The sequence below is a fragment of the Leucopleurus acutus genome, assembly GCF_964270905.1.
Source record: "Leucopleurus acutus genome assembly, chromosome: 7".
Classification (NCBI taxonomy): Eukaryota; Metazoa; Chordata; class Mammalia; order Artiodactyla; family Delphinidae; genus Leucopleurus; species Leucopleurus acutus.
In genome coordinates, this window is record NC_139150.1 from 115,830,529 (window position 1) to 115,849,247 (window position 18,719).

Here is an 18,719-nt window from a genome sequence, read left to right on the forward strand (position 1 = left end):
TCCAGCTTTCCTGAAAGTAAGCCCTGCAGGTTTTCAAAGCCAGACCTGCTGTGTTCTTTTCTTCGCAGTGCAGGAACCCTGGGCTGAGCAGCCTGATGCAGGGTTCAGACCCTTCCCTCCGTGGGGAGGACCGATGCGATTGTGATATCTTCCAGCTGTGGGTCACTGTGCTCGAGGCGTGGGTTCCAACTAGACTGTGTTTCCAGTCCTCCTACCTGCCTTGTGGTTTCTCCTTCCTTATATCTTTAGTTGTGGAAAACCTTCCTTGCTCGTCTTTAGGTCATTCTCAGAGATAATTTCCATGTAAGTTGTAGTAATTTGGGTGTGTACGTGGCAGGAACGGAGCTCAGTATCTTCCGACTCTTTCATCTTAATCCCCTCTCAAGAGTTCTTTTAAAATATATGCATTTATTACTGTAAACATAACTCTTTGTATTGCATTGTTTTTCCTGTATTCCATAAATTTAGGTACTATGTGTTTGCTTTAAAATTTCTTTTAAATTTACCTTTTGATTTATTCCTTTATGCATTGGCTATTCAGGAGCTTATTTTGTTCAGTTTCTAAGTGTTCTTGAATTTTAAATTATTCTTTTTAATATTGAATTCAGTTTCATACAACTGTGGTTAGAAATGATCCTTGATATGATTTCAGTATTCTTGGATTTTTGAAGACTTGTTTTGTGGCTTAACATAGGATCTACCCTAGGAAATGTTCTATGTGTACTGAAGAAGAATGGCAATTTTGCTGCTGTTGAGTGGAATGTACTGTATATGTCTGTTAGGTTCATTTGATATCAAGTGTGTGTTCAAGTTCAGTGTTTCCTGATTGATATTCTGTCCGGATGATCTATACAGTGTTGAAAGTTGGGTATTGATGTTTCTTACCATTATTTTATTTCTGCACATTTTCCCCTTCATGTGGGTTAATATTTTCTTTATATGTTGAGAGACTCCAATGCTGGATACATACATATTTATAATTGTCATAATTTCTTGATGAATTAATCCCTTTATCATTATATGATAACCATCTTTCCTTTGAGAGGTTTGACTTCAAGTCTTTTTTGCCTGATAATATACTAGTCAGGCAAGTATGATTTTTATGGAGTATTTTTTTTCTAATCATTCAATTTTATGCTATATATGGATTTAAAGTTAACATGAATCTCTTGTACACAGTATATAATTGAACTTTCTTTAATCCATTCAGCCACCCTATGGATTATTTAAATTGAAGTATAGTTGATTTACAATATTACATTAGTCTCAGTGGTACAACATATGGATTTAATATTTTTATAGATAATGCTCCACTAAAGTGATTACAAAATAATGGCTATATTTCCCTGTGTTGTACTATATATCCTTGTTTGTTTAGTTCATACATAGGGGTATTGGATTTAGAGAAACAAACTACTGTCTTTCCTTCCCCACTTCACTCATCCTACCAGTAACCACTAATTTGTTCTCTGTGAGTCTATTTCTATTTTGTTATATACATTCCTTTCTTGAATTTTTTAGATTCCACAGAGAAGTGAGAACATAGAGTATTTGTCTTTTTCTAACTTATTTAAGGAGGTATACATATTCTAGGCCTATCCACATTGTTGCAAGTGGCAGAATTTGATCCTTTTTAATGGCTGAGTAATAGTCTATTGTGTATAGATACCACATCTTCTTTATCCACTCATGTGTTGATGGATATTTAGTTTGCTTCCATATGTTGGCAATTGTAAATTATGCTGCTATGAACACTGGGATGCATGTATCTTCTCAAATTGGTGTCTTCATTTTCTTGGCACATATACCAAGCGGTGGAATTGTTGCCTAATACGATAGTTCTACTTTTAGTTTTTTTCAGCACCTCCACATTGTTTTCACAGTGGGTGTACCAATTTTACAATCCCGCCAACAGTGTACTAGGATTCCCTTCTCTCCACGTCATGAACAACATTTCATATTTGTAGACTTTGGAATAATAGCCATGTTGAGAGGTGTGACATGATGTATCATTGTGGGTTTTTTTGTGGGTCATTCATTAAATTTAATTTACAAAAGAAGGTGATAGGCTGGATGTGATCTCCAGGTTGAGTTTGCTAATGCCTGGTATAGGCTAATTTGAGGAGAATTAATACCTTTACAATGTTATTTATTGCTTAATTTTTTCAGGTTGACATTTAATGATTGGTAACTGATTAAAAAATTTTTCTCCCTAAAGGATATTTGAAGTCTGTCGGTTTGTTTCTGTTTTATAAATTAGTTCATTTCTATCATTTTTTAGACTCCACTGTAAGTGATATCATAGGATATTTGTCTTTTTCTATCTGACTTACTTCACTTAGAATGAAATAAAGCCATTTGCAACAACAGGGATGGACCTAGAGATGATCATGCTTTTTCATTTCTGTGTAATAATCGATTGTGTACACGTAACACTTCTTTATCCATTCATCTGTTGGTGGACATTTCGGTTGCCTCCATGTCTTGGCTATTGTAAATAGTGCTACAGTGCATGTTGGGGTTTGGGTGCATTTGTCTTTTTTTGACTTGGTATTTTTTGTTGTTGTTGTTGTTGTTTTTTTTGCGGTACGCGGGCCTCTCACTGCTGCGGCCTCCCTCGTTGCGGAGCACAGGCTCTGGACGCGCAGGCTCAGCGGCCATGGCTCACGGACCCAGCCGCTCCGTGGCACGCGGGATCCTCCCAGACTGGGGCATGAACTCGCGTCCCCTGCATCGGCAGGCGAACTCTCAACCACTGCGCCACCAGGGGAGCCCGCATTTGTCTTTTTGAAGTCTGGTTTTCTGCAGATATATGCCCAGAAGCAGGACTGCTGGATGATATGGTAGCTCTATTTTTACTTTTTAAAGGCTTCTCCATACTGTGCTTTATAGTGGCTGTTACCAGCTTATATCTCACCAACAGCATAGGAGGGTTCCATTTTCTCCATGTCCACTCCAGCATTTATGGTTTGTAAACATTTTGATGATGGCCGTTCTGACTGCGCAAGGTGATACCTTCTTGTAGTTTTGATTTGCATGTGTCTAATAGTTCGAGATGTTGAGCATCTTTGCATGTGGTTTTTTTAAGCACTGTGAGAAAAAGTTACATTTGACATTGGCTTTTTGAAAGTCTGTTTTGAATTTCTGTTCGATAACTACCACAGGACATTTATTAAGGGCAGGTGTCATTTACACCCTGGCAGTCCTTGTGAATATTAAGTGCCCATAAGCACACGTTTTAAAGTTGCTGTTGTGGAAGTGGGTACAAGCGGTAGGATTTCCTTCATGCCCCTCTCTGGTTACTTGGGTAACCGCAGCCACTGTGAAAGACAGGCTCCTGGATTGTAAATTAGTGTGGCCCGTGCCAGAACAAACACCCAAAATCTTGTGCTGTGTTACTTCTTGTTTTTTTTAAATTTAATTTTTCTTTTTTTATTGGAGTAAAGTTGATTTAAAATATTGTTTGTGGTAGGCGTACAGAATCTTGTTCAGTTATGTATATTCATATGTCTATTCATCTTCACATTCTTTTCCCATATAGGTTATTAGAGAGTGTTGAGTAGATTTCTCTTTGTTATACAGTAGGTCCTTGTTGATTATCTATTTTACATGTATTAGTGTGTAAATGTTTTTCCCAACCTCTTGATTTATTCCTTCCCCTCACCTTTCTCATTGGGTAACCATAAGTTTGTTTTCTAAGTCTGTGAGTCTGTTTCTCTCTCTTTTATTTTATTTTTTTGGCTGCACTGCAAGGCATGTGGGATATTAGTTCTCCCAACACCAGGGATCGAAACCACGCCCCCTGCAATGGAAGCATGGATTCTTAACCATTGGACCACCGGGAAAGTTCCTGTTTCTCTCTTGTAAATTAGTTCATTGGTATCAATTTTTAAATTTCATCTATAAGTGGTATCATATGATATTTTACATTCTCTTTCTGACTTACTTCACTTAGCAAGATTGTCTCTAGGTCCATCCATGATGCTGCAAACAGCATTCTTTCATTCTTTTTCATTTCTGAGTAATATTTCACTGTGAACATGTACCACTTCTTTATCCATGCATGTGCTGATGGATATTTGGGTTGCTTCCATGTCTTAGACATTGTAAATTGTGCTGCAGTGCACATTGGGCGCATGTGTGTTTTCCAATTCTGGTTTTCTCTTGCTATACACCTGGGGGTGGGATTGCTGGATCATATGGTAGCTATAATTTTACCTTGTAAAGCACCTCCATACTGTTACTTATAGTGGCTGTTACCACCTTAGATCCCAACAACAGTATAGGAGGGTTCTCTTTTTTCTACAGTCTCTCAAGCATTTATTGTTTGTAGAGTTTTTGATGATGGCTATTCTGACTCATGTGAAGTGATCCCCCATTGTAGTTTTGATATCTATGCTGCTAATAATACACGAATTAGAGCATCTTTTTAAGTGTTTTTCTTTTAAACAGTGTAAAATTTACCTATTGAAATAGGACATTGAAAGTCTGTTCCTTTTGAATTTTTTTTTTGCTTACCTACCCCTGGACATTCCCTGATGGCAGGTGTCATTTACAGCCCTACGGTCCTTGTGAATATTAAGTACCCATAAGCGTTGGTTTTAAAGTTGTCGTTGCAGGAAAGGGCAACCAGGCAGCGGAAGTTATTCATACTCATCTTGATTCCCAGGGAAAACAGAGCATTAGTGGAACTCCTGTTCCTAGGTTGTAAATTAGAGTGGAAAGTGCCAGGACAAATACCCAAAAGCTTCTGTCACGTTGCTTCTTGTTTAATTTTTATTTCCTATCAGAATAAATTTGATTACAATGTTGTGTTCTAGGTGTACAGAATCTGGTTTATTCATACGTATACATGTATCTAATCAGGTTTAGATTCTTTGCCATGTTGGTCATTACAGAGCATTGAGTAGACCTCCCTTGGCATCCAATAGGTCCTTCTTGATAATTTATTTTATATGTATTATTAAATGTATGTTAACCTAACATCCTAATTTTTCCATTCCTTTCACCTTTTTCTAAGTCTGTATGGGTCTTTCTCTGTGGAAATATGTTCATGGGTATCAATTTTTAGATAACGCCAGTAAATGATATCATCGAATATTTGTCTTTCTCCTTCTGACTTACTTTACGTAGTATGATTATCTCTAGGCTCACCTGTGGTGCTGCAGAAGGCATTGTTTCATCTTTTCCATGGCTAATATTCCCTTGTGTACATGGACCACTTCTTTTTTGTCCATTCATCTGTAGCTGGACATTTTGGTTGCATCCATGTCTGGCTATTGTAAATATCGCTGCAGTGCACGTTTGGGTGCCTGTGTCTTTCTGAATTCTGGTCTTCTCGGCTAATAGGCCCATTAGTGGTTTGGCAGGATCACATAGTAGCTCAACTGTTACCTTTAAAAGGCACCTTCATTCTGTTCTGATTAGTGGCTGTTACCAGTTTACATCCCAGCAACAGCATAGGAGGGTACCCACTCTCGGAAACTTATTCAGCATTTATTGTTTGCAGACATTTGTTCTGATGGCCATTCAGACTAGTGTAATGTGATACCTTTTTGTAGTTTAAATGTGCATGTCTCCAGTAATTGTTGATGTTGAACATTTTTTCATGTTCTTTTTAAAAACAATAAAAAGAAACTGTGAGCAAATTTACCTTTTGAAATTGTCTTCTCGAGAGTTTGCCCTGTTTTGAATATTAATGTCCATTCCTGACCGCAGGACATTTTTTGAGGGCAGGCGTCATTTAAAGCCCTGCATTCCCTGTGAATGTTAAGTGACCATTAACCCTGGGCTTAAAGCTGTTGTTGCGGAAAATGGCCACAAGGCGGCAGCATTTCTTCATTCCCAAATCTGTTTACTAGGGCAACAGAGCCCTTCCTGGAAGTCGTGTTCCTCGGTTGTAAATTAGAATGGAATGTGCCAGGAAAAAAACGCATAAGTTTATGTCTCATTACTTGTTGTTCGTTGTTTTAATTTAAATTTTTTAATCGGAGTAATGAGTAGAATATTGTTTGTTCTAGGTGTACACAATCTGGTTCATTTGTACATTATATATATCCATGTACACATCCACTTCCCATGTAAATTATTACAGAGCGTTCAGTAGACCTCCCTTGGTATATGGCCGGTCTTTTTTTTTTGTGTGTGTGGTACACGGGCCTCTCACTGCTGAGGCCTCTCCCGTTGCAGAGCACAGGCTCCGGACGCGCAGGCTCAGCGGCCATGGCTCACAGGCCCAGCCGCTCCGTGGCATGTGGGATCTTCCCGGAACGGGGCACAAACCCGCGTCCCCTGCATCGGCAGGTGGACTGTTAACCACTGAGCCACCAGGGAAGCCCTGGTTGGTCTTTTTGATATATATATTTAACGTGTATTTGTATAGGTATGGAAACCTTCATCTTAATTTATCCATTCCTTCCACCTTTCCTTTTAGATATGCATAGGTTGTTTTCTAAGTCTGGGAATGTCTTTCTCTGTGGAAATATGTTCATTTGTGTCAGTTGTTAGATAACACTTTTAAGTGATTTCATAGGATATTGTTTTTTGCTTTCCGACTTCATGTTCTGTGATTATCTCTAGGCTCATCTGTGGGGCCTCAAAGAGCAGTGTTTCACTGTTTTCCATGGTTAGTATTCCATTTTGTTCATGGACCACTTCTTCTTTATCCATTCATCTGTTGATGGACATTTTGGTTGCTTCCGTGTCTTGGCTATTGTGAAAACTCCTGCAGTGCAGATGTTGCAGCCTGTGTCTTCTCGATTCTGGTCTTCTCAGGTGATAGGCCCAGCGATGGCCCTGCTGCATCGAATGATAGCTCAATTTTTACTTTTAAACGCAGCTCCTTTCTGTTCTCATTATTGGCTCTTACCACTTTACATCTCACCAGCAGCTAGAGGGTACAGAGTTCTCCAAAACACCTTCAGCATTTATTGTTTGTAGACTTTTTGCTGATGGTCAGTTGACTGGTGTGAGTTGAAACCTTTTTGTAAATTAGATTCGAATGAGTCTAATAATTCCTGATGTTGAGTTTTTATCCATTTTCTCTTTTTTTTGAGAGTGAGTGAAACTTACCTTTTCATACTATCTTCTTGAAAAATTTGCTCTGTTTTGAGTTTTTTTTGGCCATTCCCTACCTCTGGACATTTTTTGAGGGCAGGTGTCATTTACAGCCCTCAGTCTTTGTGAATGTTATGCGACCATTAGCTGTGGGTTTAAAGCCGCTCTTGCGGGGAAACGGCCTCAAGGCAGCAGCATTTCTGCATTTTCAATTCTGGGTATTTGGGCAACAGAGCCTTCCTGGAAATCGTGTTAGTAGGCTGCAAATTAGAGTGTAATGTGCCAGGGCAAACTTCCAAGAACTTATATCTCCTTACTTCTTGTTTGTTTTTTAAATTTAATTTTTATTTTTGATCAGAGAAAATTGGCTAAAAATGTTGTGTTTTTTCTAGGTGTGCAGAATCTGGTTCATTATATCTATGTGTCTATCTATTCATCTTTGGATCCTTTCCCATGTAGGTTATTACAGAGTATTGAGTAGACCTCTCTTGGTATTCCATAGGTCTTTGGTGATTATATATTTCATATGTATTAGTATATGTCTGTCAACCCCCATATCCTACTTTATCCATTCCTCACACCTTTCCATTCGGTTTACCATAATTTTGTTTTCTTAATCCGTGAGTGTCCTTCTCTTGGAAATAAGTTCATGGGTATCAATATTTAAATAACACCTATAAGTAATATCATAGGATATCTGTCTTTCAGTTTCTTTCTTACTTCAATATGTGTGATTATCTCTAGGTCCTTCTATGGTGGTGCAAACAGCACTGTTTCATTCTTTTCCATGGCTAATATTCCATTGTCTTCATGGACCACTTCTGCTTTGTGTATTGATCTGTTGATGGACATTTTGGTTGCTTCCAAGTCTTGGCTATGGTAAATATTGCTGCAGTGCAGGATTGCCAGCCTGTGTCTTTTTGATTCTGGCCTTCTCAGGTGATAGGTCCAGCAGTGGGCCTACCAGATCCTATGGTAGCTCAATTTTTACATTTAAATGCACCTCCACTCTGTTCTCACTACTGGCTGTTACCAGTTTACATCCCACCAGCAGCTAGAGGGTACACAGTTCTCTAAAACCCCTTCAGCATTTATTGTTTGTAGACTTTTTGCTGATGATAGTTGACTTGCGTGAGTTGAAACCTTTTTGTAGGCTAGATTTGCACGAGTCTAATAATACCTGATGTTGAGCTTTTATCCATTTTCCTTTTTTTGAAAAATCATGAGTAAAACTTACCTCTTCATACTATCTCCTTGAAAAAGTTGCCAGTTTTGAATTTTTTTGGCCATCCGATACCTCAGCACAATTTTTTTTAAAACATCTTTATTGGAGTATAATTGCTTTACAATGGTGTGTTAGTTTCTGCTGTATAACAAAGTGAATCAGTTATACATATACATATGTTCCCATATCTCTTTCCTCTTACGTCTCCCTCCCTCCCACCCTCCCTTTCCCACCCCTCCAGGCGGTCACAAAGCACCGAGCTGATCTCCCTGACTCAGCACAATTTTTGAGGGCAGGTGTCCTTACAGCCCTGAGTCCTTGTGAATGTTAAGTGACCGTTAGCTGTGGGTTTATGCGTTTAAAGCCGCTCTTGCGGGTAACGGCCACAAGGCGGCAGCATTTCTACATTTCCAACTGTGGGTTTTTGGGCAACAGAGCTTTCCTGGAAATCGTGTTAGTAGGCTGCAAATTAGAGTGGAATGTGCTAGGGCAAACCCCCAAGGGCTTATATCTCCTGACTTCTTGTTTGGTTTTTAAATTTAATCTTTATTAATTATCAGAGCAAATTTGAGAAAAAATGTGTGTGTTCTAGGTGTACAGAATCTGGTTCATTATATCTATGTATCGATCTATTCATCTTTGGATCCTTTCCCGTGTAGGTTATTACAGTGTTGAGTAGACCTCTCTTGGTATTCCATAGGTATTTTGTGATTATATATTTCACATGTATTAGTACATGTCTGTTAACCCCCATATCCTAATTCGTACATTCCTTACACCTTTCCCTTTGGTTCAACATAATTTGCTTTTCTGAATCTATGAGTGTTCTTCTCTTGGAAATTAATTCATGGGTATCAAGTTTTACATAGCACCTATAAGTGATGTAATAGGATACCTGTCTTTTGGTTTCTTTCTTAGTTCAAGTTGGGTGATTATCTCTAGATCCTTCTATGGTGGTGCCAACGGCACTGTTCCATGCTTTTCCATGGCTAATATTCCATTGTGTACACGGACGACTTCTTCTTGGTGCATTTTTCTGTTGATGGACATTTTGGTTTCTTCCAGGTCTTGGCTATGGTACATGTTGCTGCAGTGCAGGATTTCCAGCCTGTGTCTTTTTGATTCTGGTCTACTCAGGTGATAGGCCCATCACTGGGCCTACCAGATCACATGGTAGCTCAATTTTTACCTTTAAACACACCTCCATTCTGTTCTCAGTACTGGCTGTTACCAGCTTACATCCTACCAGCAGCTAGAGGGTACACAGTTCTCTAAAACCCCTTCAGCATTTATACTTTGTAGCCTTTTTGCTGATGATCCTTCTTACGGCTGTGAGGTGAACGTTTTTGTAGACTGGATTTGCATGGCTTTATTAATTCCTGTTGTTGAGCATTTTTCCATGCCCTCTTTTTTTAACAAAAAAAAGAAAAAGAATACAAAGTGTGTGTAAAATATGCCTCTTGAAGTTTTTGTTTTGAAATATGCACGTCTTTTGAGATTTTTGCTCGATTTACGACCCAAGGATTTGTTTAGAGCGCAGGTGTCATTTACAGGCCTGCAATTATTTTGAATATCAAGTTACCATTAGCACTGGGTTTAGAGCTGCTGTTGTGTGAAACGGCCACAAGGTGGCAGCAGTTCTCCTTGACCAAATCTGGTTACTAGGGCAATAGAGCCTCAATGGAAGTCGTGTTCTAGGTTGTAAATTAGAATGGAATGTGCCAGGAAAAAGCCCCTTAAGTTTATATCTCACTACTTCTTGTTCGTTTTGTAAATGTAATTTTCATTTTTTATCACAGCAAGTGTGATTACAATGTTTTGCTTGTTCTAGGTGTGCAAGATGTGGTTGTTTTACACACACACACACACACACACACACACACATATATATCCATTGTTATTTGGATCCTTTTCCCAATAGATTATGACACAATGTTGAGTACTCTTCTCTTGGTATTCCGTAGGTCTTTGGTGATTATATACTTCACCTGTGTTTTTATATCTCTGTTAACCCTGACATCCTAATGTATCCAATCCTCACACCTTTCCTTTGGTGAACCATAAGTTTGTTTAATGAATCTGTGATTACCTTTATCTGTGGAAATATCTTCACTGGTATCAATTTTTAGGTAACACCTATAAGGGATATCATAGGATATGTGTCTTTCGCTTTCTGACTTACTACAAGTCGCGTAATTACTTCTGCACTCATCTATGGTGCTGCAAATGGCATTGTGTCATTTTTCTCCTTGGCTAATATTCCATCTGTACCTGTACTAGTTCTTCTTTGTCCACTCATCTGTTGATGGACTTTTCGGTTGCCTTCCTGTCTTGGCTGTTGTAATACTGCTGCAATGCACATTTGCCTGACTGTGTCTTTCCAGTTGTGTCTTCTTCGGTTATAGGCCCAGGTGTGGGCCTGCTGGGTCATATGGTAGCCAAATGTTTACCTTGTAAAGGCACCTCCATTCTGTTCTTATTAGTTGCTCTTACCAGCTTACGTCCCACCTAAAGTTGGGGGTATGCACTTCTCCACAACCCCTTCAGTATTTATTGTTTGTAGTTTTTCTGCTGATGTTTATTCTGACTGCTGTGAGCTGATACCTCTTTGTGGTTGGATTTGCATGCGTCTCATAATCCCTTGAAATTCAGCTTTCAGGCATGTTCTATTTTTCTTCAAACTGTGAGTACAGCTTACTTCCTCAAATGGTTTTCTTGAAGTATGTGCCACATTTCGAAATATTTTGGCCATTACCTCCCTGAAGACATTTTGAGGGCAGGTTTCATTTACAGCCCTCCAGTACTTGTGCATATGAAGTGACCCTCAGCACAGGTTTTAAAGCTGCTGTTGCCGGTAACGGCCATTGGGCGGCAGCATTTCTGCTTTCCCCACTCTGGTAACTAGGGAAACAGTCTTTCCGGCTAGTGATGTTCCTCGGTTATACACTGGAGAGGAATGTTCCCGGATAAACCCCCAAAAGGTGATGTCGTACCCTAAACCGTACCCTAAACCGTACCCGTTCCCTAACCCTAACGCTTACCCTAACCCGTACCCTAATCCTAACCCGTACACTAACACTAACCCGTACCCTAACCCGTACCCTAACCCTAACCCGTTGTCGTACCCTAACCTGTACCCTAAACCGTACCCGTTCCCCAACCCTAACCCAAACCCTAACCCTAAACCGTACTCTAATCCTAACTCGTACCCTAACACGTACCCTAACCCTAACCCGTTGTCGTACCCTAACCTGTACCCTAAACCGTACTCTAACCCTAATCCTAACCCTTACCCTAACCTGTACCCTAATGCTAACCCGTACACTAACACTAAACCGTACCCTAACACATACCCTAACCCGTTGTCGTACCCTAACCGTAACCCTAACCCGTACCCTAATCCTAACCCATAGACTAACAGTAACCCGTGCCCTAACACGTACCCAAACCCGTTGTACCCTAACCTGTACCCTAAACTGTACCCGTTCCCTAACCCTAACCCATACCCTACGCCTAACCCCTACACTAACACTAACCCGTACCCTAACACGTACCCTAAACCTAAGCCGTTGTCATACACTATCCTGTACCCTAAACAGTACCTGTTCCCTAATTCTAACCCTAACCTTTATCCTAACACGTAGCCTAACCTGTACCCTAAACCGTACCCGTTCCCTAACCCTAAATCTAACCCTTACCCTAACCCATACCCTAATCGTAACCCGTACACTAACACTAACCCGTACCGTAACACGTACCCTAAATCTAACCCGTTGTCGTACCCTAACCTGTACCCTAAGTCGTACGTGTTCCCTAAACCTAACACTAACCCTAACCCTAAACCTTACCCTATCTCGTACCTTAATCCTAACCTGTACAATAACATTAACCTGTACCCTAACACGTACCCTAACCCTAATCCGTTGTCATACCCTAACCTATACCCTAAACCGTACCCGTTCCCTAACCCGTACCCTAATCCTAACCCGTACAATAACACTAACCCGTACCTTGACACCCTAACCCTAACCTGTTTTCGTACCCTAACCTGTACCCTAAACTGTACCCGTTCCCTAACCTTAACCCTAACCATCACCCTAACTCGTAGCCTAATCCTGACCCATACACTAACACTCACACAAATGCAAATACAGGTGTAATACATGTTTCAGAGGTTCTGTTAGTTCCTACTCACCCAACCCCGTTCCCTCAAATCCAGAATACAAGTAGACAGAAACTTCCTATTTCATCTAGTGACAAGTCAGGAAACTCTTAATCATTTTTCACAGCATTTTAACACCTAAATTCCAACACCATTGGATGTATGCAAGTTAAATTTTTCTGAATTATTTTCTGAGCTAAACCTAAATGCAGCAATTTCTTTTTCTTAATGGCCTAGGTAAATGGATGAAGCCTTACCCTGCTCTCTCACAAAATTTTTCACTGAACAGTGGCTGAAATTGAGCCCCGTCCAAACCCAAACTTGAGGCCTGAACCCCCTTGGCCCCTGTGCCTTCTGCTGCCCCCAGGGGTCCAATCCATGGGTTACCTGTTTTTCCCATGAATGTCTATTCCATGGCTTCCTGCTACTCTGTTAGCAGTGCCAATCCTGCTGTTCTTTCCTCCTAGGTTCACTTAGGACCACAGCCCCCTCTTTTTTGTACTGTCTCAAGCCCTCCCTTCTAGACTCTGTGCGCTGATGCTGGGGCTGGAACTCTGCAAACGTCACTGCCCGTTTGCCGTCTGTCTCCCTGTTGGGCTCTGCCAGGAAGGGGTACTAGGTGGAGGCCAGGCCAGGAATTCTTCCCCTTTGCTTGCTGGTCCTGTCAGTGTCATCCCAGCCATGCTTCCTTGCCATGGCAGCAGTTGCTTCCAGTAACAATTGGTTCCAATTTCCAGTATTATTCTCCAGCTCTTTAAAGGTATTAGCCCCAGCCAACTGGTAGCTGCCTCCCCGGAGGCCTTGGTCCCAGCTCTGCAAGCCTCTGCTCATAGACTTTAGGTTCTGATAATGTCACTTTCTTCCATTTGTTCCTGCAGGCCTAGGAGTGGGCCTTGCTTCCAAGTAGCAGTGACTACCTCTGTGTTACCTCAGTCTTGCCTCCTTCTCTTCTCAGTCCTTTTTCCCCGAGTCCCTATATTAAATTATCTCTGTTAAAGTAACTGGTGTGTTTCCTCCTTTCTCAGTTGCATCTTGACAGACACTTCTCTGTTATGATTCCTCAAGCATGCCACATATCAGTACAAGGGAGCCTGGAAACATCCCTTCCAACTTGTCCAGGGTTTACTGTCCCCTCATTGAGATCTGTGTGCTTATATAAAGTGGCCCCTAAAGGCGCTCCCATGCATGTGCAGACACACACACACACACACACACACACACACACACACACACACACACACACTTCTGTTGCTGCTTTGTGACTCCTGCGTGGATTGGCCACACACCAAGGGTTCTGCCCAAGGCTTCCGTTTGATCTTTGCTCAGAAAAACCAGCCTCCCTGCCGTGGAACCCCAACAAAGAGCCTAGAGTCTAGGACGTTCCTATCGTTGATTCCATCCTTATCAGGATAACTTGTATCTTACTTCGGGTCAGTCTGCTTTCCATTCTGACTACTCAGAGAGAGCTGACCCCTCCTCAGAAGGCCATACACTAGCTGGTCAGAGGGCTCCTAGACTAGCCCTAAGATGCCTCATTTTAGCCCCACAAGTCACTTCTTAGATACACTTACATTCTGACACATAAAATGGACCTTAAAAATTATCTAGCATCTATTCCAACCTTTCATCTTAGGGAGGAGTCATACATTCCATGTTTTTTAAAATGACAATTCGGGACAAATAAAACAAAAAAAAATTGGTTGACTAGATAATTCACAGAATTCTCATTTCCCTCTGCCTGACGCTGTAAAGCAGCCAAAGTATTCAAAGAAATCTTATAAAATATTTAGATTTTTTTTTGATCTTTAACATGTGTCTACACATCTTCAAGCATGGGGGTTACAGTCTCAACAAGGGCCAGGCTTGGGAACATGTAAATTTTATGGAAGCGTATTAAAGCAATTTTCCCATAATTATTCAGCACTTGTCATTCCTGAAAATCGTAATTGCAGTGAAATATCGAACAGAATTTTCCCAATCATGAGGGGAGGCAATGTTCTGTGATCTGGAGCATGGGATGCCAGTGAACACAGCCTATCATCTGAATAGCTCGAATATGAAATGAAAATACCGCTAGGGTATATGAGGTCAACATTTTTCAGTTATTCAAAATACATTATTTTGATCCCTCGTGTACCAGTGGTCACATTCTGAAGTGACTGCATATAATCCTCTGTGTGTTCTAGTTCTGATATTTGACTATGTATGTCATTCTCACCACTATAAGAAACAGCCATGCTTATGTACGTTTAAAAAGCACTTTAAACAATGAACTCCTTCTTTTCCGCATAAATGTAAAACAGCTGAAAAGCAGGGGTGGTTCTCTGTAGTTATGTTTGAATGTTCTCTGTAGTTATGTTTGAATGTTCTCTGTAGTTATGTATGAATATCATGAATTCCATTCCGAATGTTAGGGTTATCTGCTGGTTTTCTATTGCTACACAACAAACTCCCCGAAATCTTAGTTTAAACCAGCAAACATTTATTATTCCACCATTTCTGTGGATCAGGAATTCAAGAGCACCTTAGCCGGGTGGTGCCTCACACACTTGCCTGAGGTTGCAGTCAAGCTGTTGACCAGGGCTGCAGTCATCTGAAGATTTCCCTGGGGCTGGAAGATTGGTTTGCAGGCTCACGCAGGTAGTTATTGGCAGGCCTCAACTCCTGGTGGACTTTTGGCCAGAAGCTGCAGGTCTCCCACGGGCCTGCTCAGAATATAGCAGTTCGCTTCCCTCAGAAGCAAGCAATCTCTGAGACGCTGCTTTCAATTCTTTTGAATATATATACCCAGAAGTGAGATTACTGGCTCATATAGTAGTCCTATATTTAGTTTTTTGAGGAATTGTCACATTCTTTTCCATAGTGGCTGCACCATTTTACAGTCCCATCACCAGTTCACAAGGGTTCCAGTTACTCCACATCCTTGCCAGTACTTGTTATCTTCTGGTTTGTTTGTTTACATTAGCCATCATAATGGGTATGAGGTGGTACCTCATTGTGTTTTTGATTTGCATTTCTCTAATGATTAGTGATGTGGAGTATCTTTTCCTATGCTTGGTGACCATTTGTCTTCTTCGGAGAAATGTCTATTCAAGTCCTTTGACCATTTTTAATCGTGTTATTTCAGTTTTTTGTTATCGAGTTCTAGTTCTTTATATATTTTAGATGTTTATTCCTTATCAGATATATGATTTGCAAATATTTTCTCCCACTCCATAGATTGCCTTTTCACTCTGTTGACTATGTCCTTTAATGCACAGAAGTTTTTAAGTTGGATATAGTGCCATTTGTATTATTATCGCTTTTGTTTGCTGTACTTTTGGTGTCATGTCCAAGAAATCATTGTCAAATATGAAGTCCTGAAGCTCTTCCCTCTGTTTCCTTCTGAGAATTTCATAGTTTTAAGTCTTAAGTTTAGGTCTTTAATCTATTTTGACTTAACTTTTTAGAATTTTATTGAAGTATAACTGATTTACGAAGTTGCATTTAATTTCTGCTGTACAGCAAAGTGATTCAGTTATACACATATATATTCTTTTTCATAGTCTTTTCCATTATGGTTTATCACAGGATACTGAATATAGTTCCCTGTGCTCTACAGTAGGACCCTGTTGTTTTTCCATCCTATATATCATAGCTTGCACCTGCTAACCCCAAACTCCCAATCCCTGCCTCCCCTACCTTCTCTCCCCCTTGGCAACCACAAGTCTGTTCTCTATGTCTGTAAGTCTGTTTCTGTTTCATAGATTTGTTCATTTGTGTTGTATTTTAGATTCCACCTATAAGTGATATCATATGGTATTTGTTTTTCTATTTCTGACTTACTTTGCTTAATATAATAATCTCTAGATCCATCCATGTTGCTGCAAATGGCATTATTTCATTCTTTTTTATGGCTAAGTCGTATTCCATTGTATATATGTACCACATCTTCTTTATCCATTCATCTGTTGATCAGAATTTAGGTTGTTTCCATGTCTTGGCTATTATAAATAGTGCTGCTATGAACACAGGGGTGCATGTATCTTCTCATTGCACTATTTACAATAGCCAGGTCATGGAAGCAACCTAAATGCTCATCGACAGACGAATGGAAAAAGAGGATGTGATATGTATATACAATGGAATATTACTCAGCCATAAAAAGGAATGAAGTTGGGTCATTTGTAGAGATGTGGATGGACCTAGGGACTGTCATACAGAGTGAAGTCAGAAAGAGAAAAACAAATATCGTATATTAACGCATATATGAGGGATCTAGAAAAATAGTACAGGTGAACCGGTTTGCAAGGCAGAAATACAGACACAGATGTAGAGAACAATTGTATGGACACCAAGGGTGGAAAGTGGGTGGGGGGGTGGTGGTGGGATGAATTGGGAGATTGGGATTGACATGGATACACGAATATGTATAAAATAGATAATAAGAACCTGGTATATTAAAAAATTAAGTTAAAAAATAATAATTAAAAAAAGGTAAAAAAAGGTATTTAAGACTTACCTTGATGAAGGTAAGGATACAGTTCTCTTACATCCAAGCCCACAGGTCCCATGAATTCTCCACACAGACTTGGGATTTGCAAATCCCAGGTTAACAGTCTCCAACTGTTGACCTGTATTTGCTCTTACTAGCCATTTGACCCTAACATTCTTGATTTCTTAATAAATTGGTTTAAATCATTGTGTAATGTGTAGTTCAAGGTCTCCTGAATAAAGGGTTTAGATTTTAGCATTAAGAGAAACCAACTCTGTAAACTCAGAAGGGTTATATGTGACTGCCTTGCTTACATTTTTGCCCACGTTAAATTTTCCATTTATTGACAGTAACTATATTAACCTTTGTGGCTTGCTTATCAGGCTTTCTGCCTTTTCACAATTTTAGTTTTCTACGGCTGGTGCATGAACCCAGTTTTATGTGTGTTTGTATCTAAGCCATCTTGTGTGTGTGTGTGTGTTTTAAACGGTGTGGTATAAATATATAAATAAGAGCCATCGTCCTGTCACACTTGGGGCTGCAGAGCCACCAGGAGGATCTGGGGGTCTAGTTTACAGACCATGTGATCTTTCCTAGACCCCAATACCTGCTTCCTGTTTCATTGTTTGCTGGCAAAACTAACCAATAGATTAGATATTTAATCCTGGAAAAGCAAGAGTAAAAGGTCTTATTTCTGGAAACAAATGAAAATGACATATTTTCAGGAAGTTCAGAGATAAAAGCCCACAGGAGCAGGCAGGCAGAAGGAATACAATCTTCTAAGGATAACATGTTTGTCAAACCATGGGAGGAAAATCTCATTTATGCCCTCCATGCTAAAGAAAGGTCGGGATGGTGTCTCAGTATACCAGTTAGGCTTTTATGTCATCCGTCCATCGCATGAAGATTCCCAGGTGCCTTGTGAAAATTCTGAAGTATTCTGACGGCTAGCTTAGGAAAGACTGTCTACCCTGCTCAAGAGAGCACCAATGAGCTTCTCTATTCCCTGTGGAACATTCTTGAGATTGAAAATTTCACGTGGATAATCCCATCCCCAGCCCCAGTTCATTTTCCTCCACCGATTCAACCTCCTTCAAATACACACACAAACACACCCCACAAATTGGATTATTCCAGGATCTGAACATTCTGAAAGAAATTTATGATCAGGAATAAGAGTTTACCTTAAGGTTTGAGGGAGGAAAAATCCTGTTTGTTAATGTCGTATTTCCAAATATTTGAAAACTCTGGCAAATAACAAGCGTAAGATTTAGAACTAGCTTGTAGTGCAGTTGAGTATGGAGTTATAGTCCCATGGGAGAGGCTGGTCTCCAGCAGACAGGAATTGCCTTTGAAAAACAGTCAAATGCAGAATTCCATTTGGTGTGCTGGAGGAGTCCACGCCCATGTCCTGTCACTGAAGGCGACGTCAGAGGGTGAACCAGGACTGATCTCTAGGCAATGGCAAATTTCCTCTCATGTTCTAATCTTCCCACCCCCATTTAAATGTGATTCTTTTTCTTATACTGACTTCAATTTTACAACTCTCGGCTTAAGGAGAGACAACAGAAGAGTAATTTATTCATTATTTTTAAAGACCTTAGAGGGATAGCAAAAAGTCTTATTCTGATTGATTAAATTCACTGTACTGCCTGCATGATACATAACAAATCTATTTGCTGGATTGGAAAAGGGCCTCACATGGCAGCCGAGAGAAGATAGATGAATTGTGTGATAATTTTCTTTGCCCTTCTTTAGCAAATGCTATGGCGGTGATTTTCTTCACTGTTAAGCTTGAGAGT